The 8,314-nt window shown below is 49.7% G+C and overlaps 1 long non-coding RNA gene across 1 annotated transcript; it reads right to left on the reverse strand.

The window, feature by feature from the left end:
- Positions 1 to 5,169: 5,169 nt before the first annotated feature.
- On the reverse strand, positions 5,170 to 8,040 carry LOC122891284. The gene is made up of 2 exons (XR_006381266.1): positions 7,986 to 8,040; positions 5,170 to 5,377 (listed from the first exon to the last, which is right to left on the reverse strand). It is a non-coding gene; the product is annotated as an uncharacterized LOC122891284 (long non-coding RNA).
- Positions 8,041 to 8,314: the final 274 nt, after the last annotated feature.

Consider the following 8,314-nt stretch of genomic DNA (forward strand, 5'->3'; position numbering starts at 1 on the left):
TATTTGCAACAGTCCAAATCTGGAAACAACCCCAACGTCCAGTAGCAGGCAAATGGATAAACAAATTGTGGGCTATTCATACGATAGAATATTCTCTGGTAGTAAAAAGGATAAGCTACTAATATGCCCAATGACAGGAATCAGTCTCAGAGCAAGTCTTCTGAATGAAAGAAGACAAATCAGAAAGCACTGCCTACCGTACGATTCCATCTAGCTGCAATTCCAGAAAATGTGAATTAATCTGCAGTGACGCAGAGCAGGTCAGTGGTTGCCCGGGGAAAGGGGTGGGGCTCGGGGAGGGATGACCAAGGGGCAGGAGGGAAGTTTAGGGGGCGATGAAGGTGTTCGTTCTCTTTACGGCGGTGGTTACAGATGGGTCAACCCTCAACAAAATGCACATCTTAAATCTGCATCTTAATTTGAAGATTTAAAATGTTAATTTTAAAATGCACATCTTGGGGTGCCTGGGTGGCTCAGTGGCTTAAGCCTCTGCCTTCGACTCAGGTCATGATCGCAGGGTCCTGGGATGGAGCCCCACATTGGGCTCTCTGCTCAGCAGGGAGCCTGCTTCCTCCTCTCTCTCTGCCTGCCTCTCTGCCTACTTGTGTTCACTCTGTCTCTCTGTCAAATAAATAAAATCTTTTAAAAAAATAAAATAAAATGCACATCTTATGAATGGATAAAGAAGGTGTGGTGTATATATACAATAGAATACTATGCAGCCATCCAAAGAAATGAAATCTTGGCCATTTGCAACAACGTGGATGGAACTAGAGGGTATTATGCTGAGGGACATAAGTCAATCAGAGAAAGACAATTATCATATGATCTCCCTGATATGAGGAATTTGAGAGGCACAGTGGGGGGCTTGGGGAGTAGGGAAGGAAAAAATGAAACAAGATGGGATTGGGGAGGGAGACAAACCATAAGAGACTCTTAATCTCAGGAAACAAACTGAGGGTTGCTGGGGGTGGGGAGAGGTAGGTAGGGATAGGGTGGCTGGGTTATGGACATTGGGGAGGGTATGTGCTATGGTGAGTGCTGTGAAATGTATAAGCCTGATGATTCACAGACCTGTACCCCTGGGGCAAATAAAACATTATAATTATATGTTAATAAAACTTTTAATTAAATTATTTTATTATTGTTAATTATATATAATATATAATTATTCTATATTAATATATTTATTAATTATATATAACAATAAATAATTCATTGTTTTAATGTTATTATTAAAATAATTATATTTTTAAAATTTTTATTTTTAAAAATAAATTAATTTAAATTTAAAAAAAATAAAATAAAATGCACATTTTAAATTTATTGTATGTCAGCAACGCAACCAGGTACTCCTGGCCGTCACACTGGGGCCACCTGGGGCCACCATCCACACCACCTGGGCTCGAATTCAGTGGCTTCTCCTCCCCGATCTCCCTTGCTCACTGCTCCCGTCCCTTGAGCGCCCCAGGCACACTCCCGCCTTAGGGCCTGGGTTCCGGCTGCCCCTTCTGTGTGGAATGTTCTTTCCCAGATATCCCTGTGCCTCATCGCTTCAACAATCTCGGGCCTTCACCCTGTGGCACCTTCTCGCCTTCTTGGGGAGGCCAGCCTCCGTCACCGCACTTCAAACTGGGGTCCTGACACCCCTTTCCCTGCTCACCTTCATCCCCCTCCCATACCACACCGAATAAATCAACTTCCTTTGGGTTTTGTTTGTTTCCCTCAGTTGGAATTTGTACTTCTGTTATAATTCAGTGTTGTAGTCTGGGGGTCCCAAGTAGGTGTCCATAAATGTTGTTAAAGGAATGTTTAAGCAGCGCCTGGGTGGCTCAGTCCTTAAGCTTCTGCCTTCAGCTCAGGTCATGATCCCAGGGTCCTGGGATCGAGCCCTGCATCCAGCTCCCTGCTTGGCAGGAAGCCTGCTTCTCCCTTTCTCACTCCCCCTGCTTGTGTTCCTGCTCTCACTGTCTCTCTCTGTCAAATAAAATAAATGAAATCTTTAAAAGAAAAAAAAATAAAGGAATGTTCAATGCGTACTAGCATTGTTGTGACTGCTTTTCATAGATCATAGTATAGTCCCCGGAAGTAGTGCTATAATTCTGCCCACTTTACAGATGGGAAAATTGAGGCATGCAGAGATTTTTTTTTTTTTTTAAGCATGCCCAAGGTTATTCCAGACCCTGTGCTCTTAGCCAGCCTGCTCCACCATCTCCCCAGTGCTTGGGTCCCCTGATCACAGCTTCACACCTGGCATCTCCAACCAGATTCCTCCTGGCAGGTCCCCGATCCCGATCTTATAACAGCCACAGGAACAACAACCCTTCCTGGTTTCCTCTAGGTGTTCTCACTGCCATGGTCCAAAAGGCATGTGAGGAAGAGAAGGATACACAAAACACAAATGGCTTCTTTCAAAAGGGGGCAGGGCGGGGGGCGCCTGGGTGGCCCTGTCAGGGAAGTGCCAGACTCTCGGTTTCAGCCCAGGTCATGATCCCAGAGTCCTGGGATGGAGCCCTGTGTTGGGCCTCTCTGCTCAGCAGGGAGTCTGCCTCTCTCTCTCCCTCTGCCCCTCCCCACCTGTGCTCTGTCTTTCTCAAATAAATAAATAAAACCTTGGGGCGCCTGGGTGGCTCAGTGGGTTAAGCCGCTGCCTTCGGCTCAGGTCATGATCTCAGGGTCCTGGGATCGAGTCCTGTATCGGGCTCTCTGCTCAGCAGGGAGCCTGCTTCCCTCTCTCTCTCTGCCTGCCTCTCCATCTGCTTGTGATTTCTCTCTGTCAAATAAATAAATAAAATCTTTAAATAAATAAATAAATAAAACCTTTAAAGGGGTGGGGGGCAGGTGTGCTAAAGGTGGGAAGACAAGGGGCAAGGTGGGCAGGGTCCCAGAGGGAAATGACAATACACAGACCACACTCACGCTGTGTAAAGCTCAAGTCCTGCGACAGGTCCCAGGACAGCCCTGATGGCGCCATGATTCCCAGGGTCCTCAGGACGGAAACCAGCTGTGCCTACAGCTAGTTGTTCCCTCCCTCCCTCAGGCATTCATTCATTCACGATCTATGATTCCGCAACACAGGGGGCTTCCCCGTGGGGCCCTCACCAGGCACAATCAGGGCAGAGCGCTTCAGCCCCCCTCCTTGGGAAGGACAACCTGAGAGCATGACTCCCACTTTCATCTTGCAAATGTGGACGCAGGTCTTGGAGCCACAGAGGCTGCTCCTTGGTTTGAGCCCGGCCTCCGGCCTCTGTTGGCCACCAGATTCTCCAGCTTCCACTTACTTCCTGCGCCCCCAGACCCGCAGTCTCCCATGGCTCCTGTACCCCTCAGCCCCTCCTCTGAGCCGAGGCCTTCCTGTTTCAGGCTCATCGTCCCAGGTCAGCCCAGGGGTCCCTAACATACCTCCCTACAGGTGGGCACCCATCCTGCCCGCCCCTCTGCCCGGCACTGCCGGCAGGACCTCAAGTCAGGAATCAGGGTCAAGTTTCTACGCAGTTTGCCCTCTTTGGACCTCTTGGGTTTTTTATTCACTGAGAAATGGAGCCCTTATAACCAGTAAAATCCGGTTCCTTTCAGATTTTGTGAGCCTGCAGCTTCCCAGAACACCAGGAAGCCAGGCGCAGGGTGCACCCCGGGAGCTCCAACAGGGATCCCAAGGCAGCCCACTGTCCTCTCCGCGGAGTTGAAAGCTGGGCTGAACCCACTAAGTTGGGCCTGGAGTAAGAGGGCATCAACTCCAAGTGGACAAGGACAGATTGGGCTCCCTCTGCTCTGTATTTAAATGCTAAGGCACCTGTCCTGTGCTCTATAAACAGTCATTGTGGGACTGGCATCCCTCACTGTGGGATAGCCAGCTGCGGTCTGCTACCGCTGATCACCCCGGCCCTCGCACACTGCGAATAATCCCAAGGTTCCTCGGGCGTGCGTGGAGCCTCCCCCAGGCCTGATGGTTGGCTCCTCCGATGGCTCGCTACCCTCCCTGGACACCAGCTGTCCATCTAGGTCAGTGCTTCAGCTCACTGGACAGGAGGCCAAACAATTTTTTTTTAAATCCAATCCTTTGTGGACCAGTACTTTTGTAAATTACAATACAAATAAATAACTAAATGTTGATCCCTCCCTTGGAAACTGCAGCTAGCTATGCCAACCTGTTACAGGAGTGTCTAAAGTCTCCACTTACCCCTTCAGGGAAGGCTCCCGTCCATGGACCTCACTTGCGGGAGTGCTGCTCTGAATTTCCTCATTTCAGTGATGGTAGTTCCCGTCCCATCCCCACTGTGCCTGACAACCCCTCACCCTGCCACCGACGCAGACCAGTTGGTCATGAACTTCCTTCCATCCTAATGTCTCGCTGGTGACACCCTTCCTCTGTGGCACCCCAGACCAGAATCCCACTCTCCCACCTTCGACCTTGGCCCCCCAACACCACCCAGGGTGAGCTTTGGAACTGACGTGTGTCCCTTATGAACTGAAATCCTTTGTGCTTCCCCTTTAGGACCCAAGCTCTTGAACCTAACATTCCCTCCATAAGCTAGAGTTTCACACACAGCCCTGCCCCATCACTTCCTATGCCCTCCCCGAAACCTGGGATCCCCACGGAACGCTGGTCTGCATTCACTGTGTGCATCAGGACTCTCTCCTTCTGGGAACACACAGGCCCCAGCTCCTCTTCGGCCAGCTCTGTCCTCCCCATGCTCTCAGTCCTAGCTTCTCCTCCCTCAGAAGCTCTCCGGGAAGACCCGTGGGTTTCCTGCCTCCATCCTCCATGCTCCAGCGGCCCCTCTCCCAGCCACATAGAAAGAACCGGGTGCCCCACCCAGCACTGTTACCGGTTCTGCACACGAACGCGTTCTCCCTCCACAGACCCTTTAAGTGAGTGTGCAGACTTCTTCATCCTCCCCTGCAGTCGTGGGTGCCCACTCATAGCGATCTTTCATCTGTTTTTAAAGATTTTGTTTATTTATTTGACAGAGAGAGCGATCACAATTAGGCAGAGAGGTAAGCAGAGATGGGGGGGGGGAAGGCTCCCCACTGAGCAGAGAGCCTGATCTAGGGCTCGATCCTAGGACCTTGGGATCATGACCTGAGCCGAAGGCAGAGACTTAACCCACTGAGCCACCCAGGCGCTTCTGTCTTTCATTTTTAATGCAAGACTCTTAATCATCAACATCTCTGTAGAGTGGTTTATTAGCCTCTTTCTTCAACAGTGGAGATTTGGGACTTGCTCAAAGCCACACACCCAGGGAATGTCAGGATCAGGATTCTAACTCAGTTCTGCTGGCCTCTGGAGTTCAAATGTTTAAATAGCTACATGAAATATCTCTCTGCTGATGGTAAAGTCACACCAGGCAAACCCAGAGAGTCAGCGCTTGCAACCCTGTAATAGGACAAGATTATATTTAGGCCAAAAGCATTAAAAATGTGGACTTTATAAAGTGAAACATTATAAAGAGATTTTAAAATATAAATACATATGCACCAAATAACAGCATCAACAACCATAAAGCAGAAAACATAGGTGATTTTGGCAGAACTGAAGCCCATGGGGGACAGGAGAACTGAACCCTCCTCTCTCAGATCAAATGAGCAGAAGAATCTAGAATCGTGAAGCTGCCATAAACCCAACGCTCAGATATGTACTCGGATGCACCCCAAACATCTACCCTGCTCTCCACCTAGAGACAAGTTCATCTGCTACGCATTTCAGGGCTCAGACAAACACATTCAGATGCGCACGCTTACGGATAGAATTCTGGAACATTTCACCAAACTGTTACCACTCTCTGGACAATGATATTAGGAGTTTTTACTTTCTTGTTTTTGTTTCTCTATGTTTTTAATTTGTCTACAATAAATGTACATCATTTTCCAACATTGTTTTTTCAATGCAGAGCACAGAGGACTGATTCGTTGAAAGTTCACATGACCCAGGCTTCACTGACACAGACTTCCGGATAGCGAAGCCTGCCTCCCGTCTCTCCCTCCATGAGGAAGGTGATGAAGATTCATCTAGAAGACGCATCATCCAGAAGACACATCACAGAACGTGCAGAGCCCACACTGAGCACCCAGGGACCTGCGCTGTGTTGGTATTCCCACCTTCCTCCAGGTCTTTCAACGCAGCCACTGCCAGACGGATTCTCAAGCCTCTCCTCTTCCTCTCTCCCCTCTGACCTTGTCCCAGCCCAGGTCCCACCATCTTTTACTGAGATTACTATCTCAGCTTCCTAACCGGCCTCCCTACCTCCAGTCTCTTCCAGTACCTCCCTCCCTCCAAGCCCCGCATATATCTGCCATAAAGTCTGACCATAAAGTTGCCACATTTCCTCCTTCTTAAAGTTTCTCCATGGCTCCTCATTGTCCTTAGGATAAAGTCCCCTGCCAACCTCTCTAGTGTCACTCTGATCCCTCCCCTGTTCTCCATACCCTAAGTCCAAAATAGCTTGCATTCCACGTATCTGGCACTTCTTTTGAATTCTCCAGATGCTTGCTTTCCCCTGAACTTTGTTCGGATATCTTCTTCTTCCTCAATTACCATGAGGCCACTTTTCCTTCTGTTCAGACCCTTTCCTCTAGGTTTTTCCCAAATATCTTCTCCACTGGGAAGCCCTCTTTGATTGCCCCAGTGCAGTTCCCTTTGCCGAGCACCCTCAGACCCTGGTGCTCAGGATCGTTTCCTAAGATCCTTGTAAGTACCATACGGACCCCACACCCTATCAAGCATATTAAAAAGTACCCATATTGAAGCACCTGGGTGGCTCAGTGGGTTAAAGCCTCTGCCTTTGGCTCGGGTCATGGTCCCAGGGTCCTGGGATGGAGCCCCGCATCGGGCTCTCTGCTCAGCAAGAAGCCTGCTTCCTCCTCTCTCTCTCTCTGCCTGCCTCTCCGCCTACTTGAGATCTCTATCAAAAAAAAAAAAAATGTACCCATATTTGGGCGCCTGGGTGACTCAGTCAATTAAGTGTCTGACTCTTGATTTTGGCTCAAGTCATGATCTCAGGGTCATGAGATCAAGCCCCACATGGGGTTCCATGCTCAGCAAGGAGTCTGCTTGAGATTCTCTCTCTTTCCTTTTCCCTCTGCCCCTCCCCACACTTGCCATCTTGCTCTCTCTCTAAAATAAATAAATAAATGAAATCTTAAAAAAAATTTTTTCGCAGCTGGTGCTTTTGTGTTTCATTCTCACATATCTTTGTGGGGTGATGAAAAGCCTCTAGGCCCTGAGCCCTGAGCTCCCCCTGCCAAAGGTTAAGAAGACTGCACCCAGGGGCGCCTGGGTGGCTCAGAGGGTTAGACCTCGGCCTTCAGCTTGGGTCATGGTCTCAGGGTCCTGGGATCGAGCCCCACATCGGGTTCTCTGCTCAGCAGGAAGCCTGCCTCCCCCTTCTCTGCCTGCCTCTCTGCCTACTTGTGATCTCTCTCTGTGTCAAATAAATAAATAAAATGTTAAAAAGAAGAAGAAGAAGAAGAAGAAGACTGCACCCAGAGCTGACCACTGCTGGGTGTAGCAAATCAGGCGTTTATCGACCTGTCTCCTTGATGGACCAGGGGACCTCAAGAATCAGAGTTCGCCTCCTCTCTGTGCCCCTGGTGGCCAACAGCCAGCCAGCACAGTGCAGTGCTCAGGCAGTGCCCACAGAATCTTTCTTCTCTATGAATCTAATAAAATGCAACTTGTATTTATTCCTGTATCTGTCAACTATGTCTCTCTATTTCTTTTTTTAAAGATTTTATTTATTTATTTGAGAAAGAGAGAGTGAGCACAGGAGTAGGGGGAGGGGCAGAGGGAGAGGAGGAAGCAGGCTCCCCACTGAGCAGAGAGCCCGATGTAGGGCTCGATCCCAGGACCCCGGGATCCTGACCTGAGCCCAAGACAGACACTTAACCAACTGAGCCACCCCAGCGCCCCTCTATAAAATACTTCTACAATTTACACAACATCTCTGCTCACGTCACATGTGCGCGGCCAGGAGCCCACACGTTACCTGTCCTGAGCCTCCCGGCAACTTCACGAAGTAGATCCAGTTATCACCGGTTCACAGAGAACGACACTGGGGTTCAGAGTAGGGAACGAGCTTGCAAGGAAGAGGTTGCAGAGTGAGGAAGAGAACGAAGGGCTGTCCCATTCCCAGTCCCCCAGGCCCCCTCAACATCCTTCTCCTGCCACCCACGGGTCCCACCGCCAGCCATCCCTCCCCGCCTGCTCCTCGCCCGTTCCTCTGCTTCCAGGCAAGACGCGGCCCTCGCCTGCGCCCAAACGCGCCGCCTTGCCAGCAGTGGGCTGTCTCAACACCATCGCTCCATTCAGTCCCAC

This window comes from Neovison vison, chromosome 12 (assembly GCF_020171115.1).
Source record: "Neovison vison isolate M4711 chromosome 12, ASM_NN_V1, whole genome shotgun sequence".
Classification (NCBI taxonomy): domain Eukaryota; kingdom Metazoa; phylum Chordata; class Mammalia; order Carnivora; family Mustelidae; genus Neogale; species Neogale vison.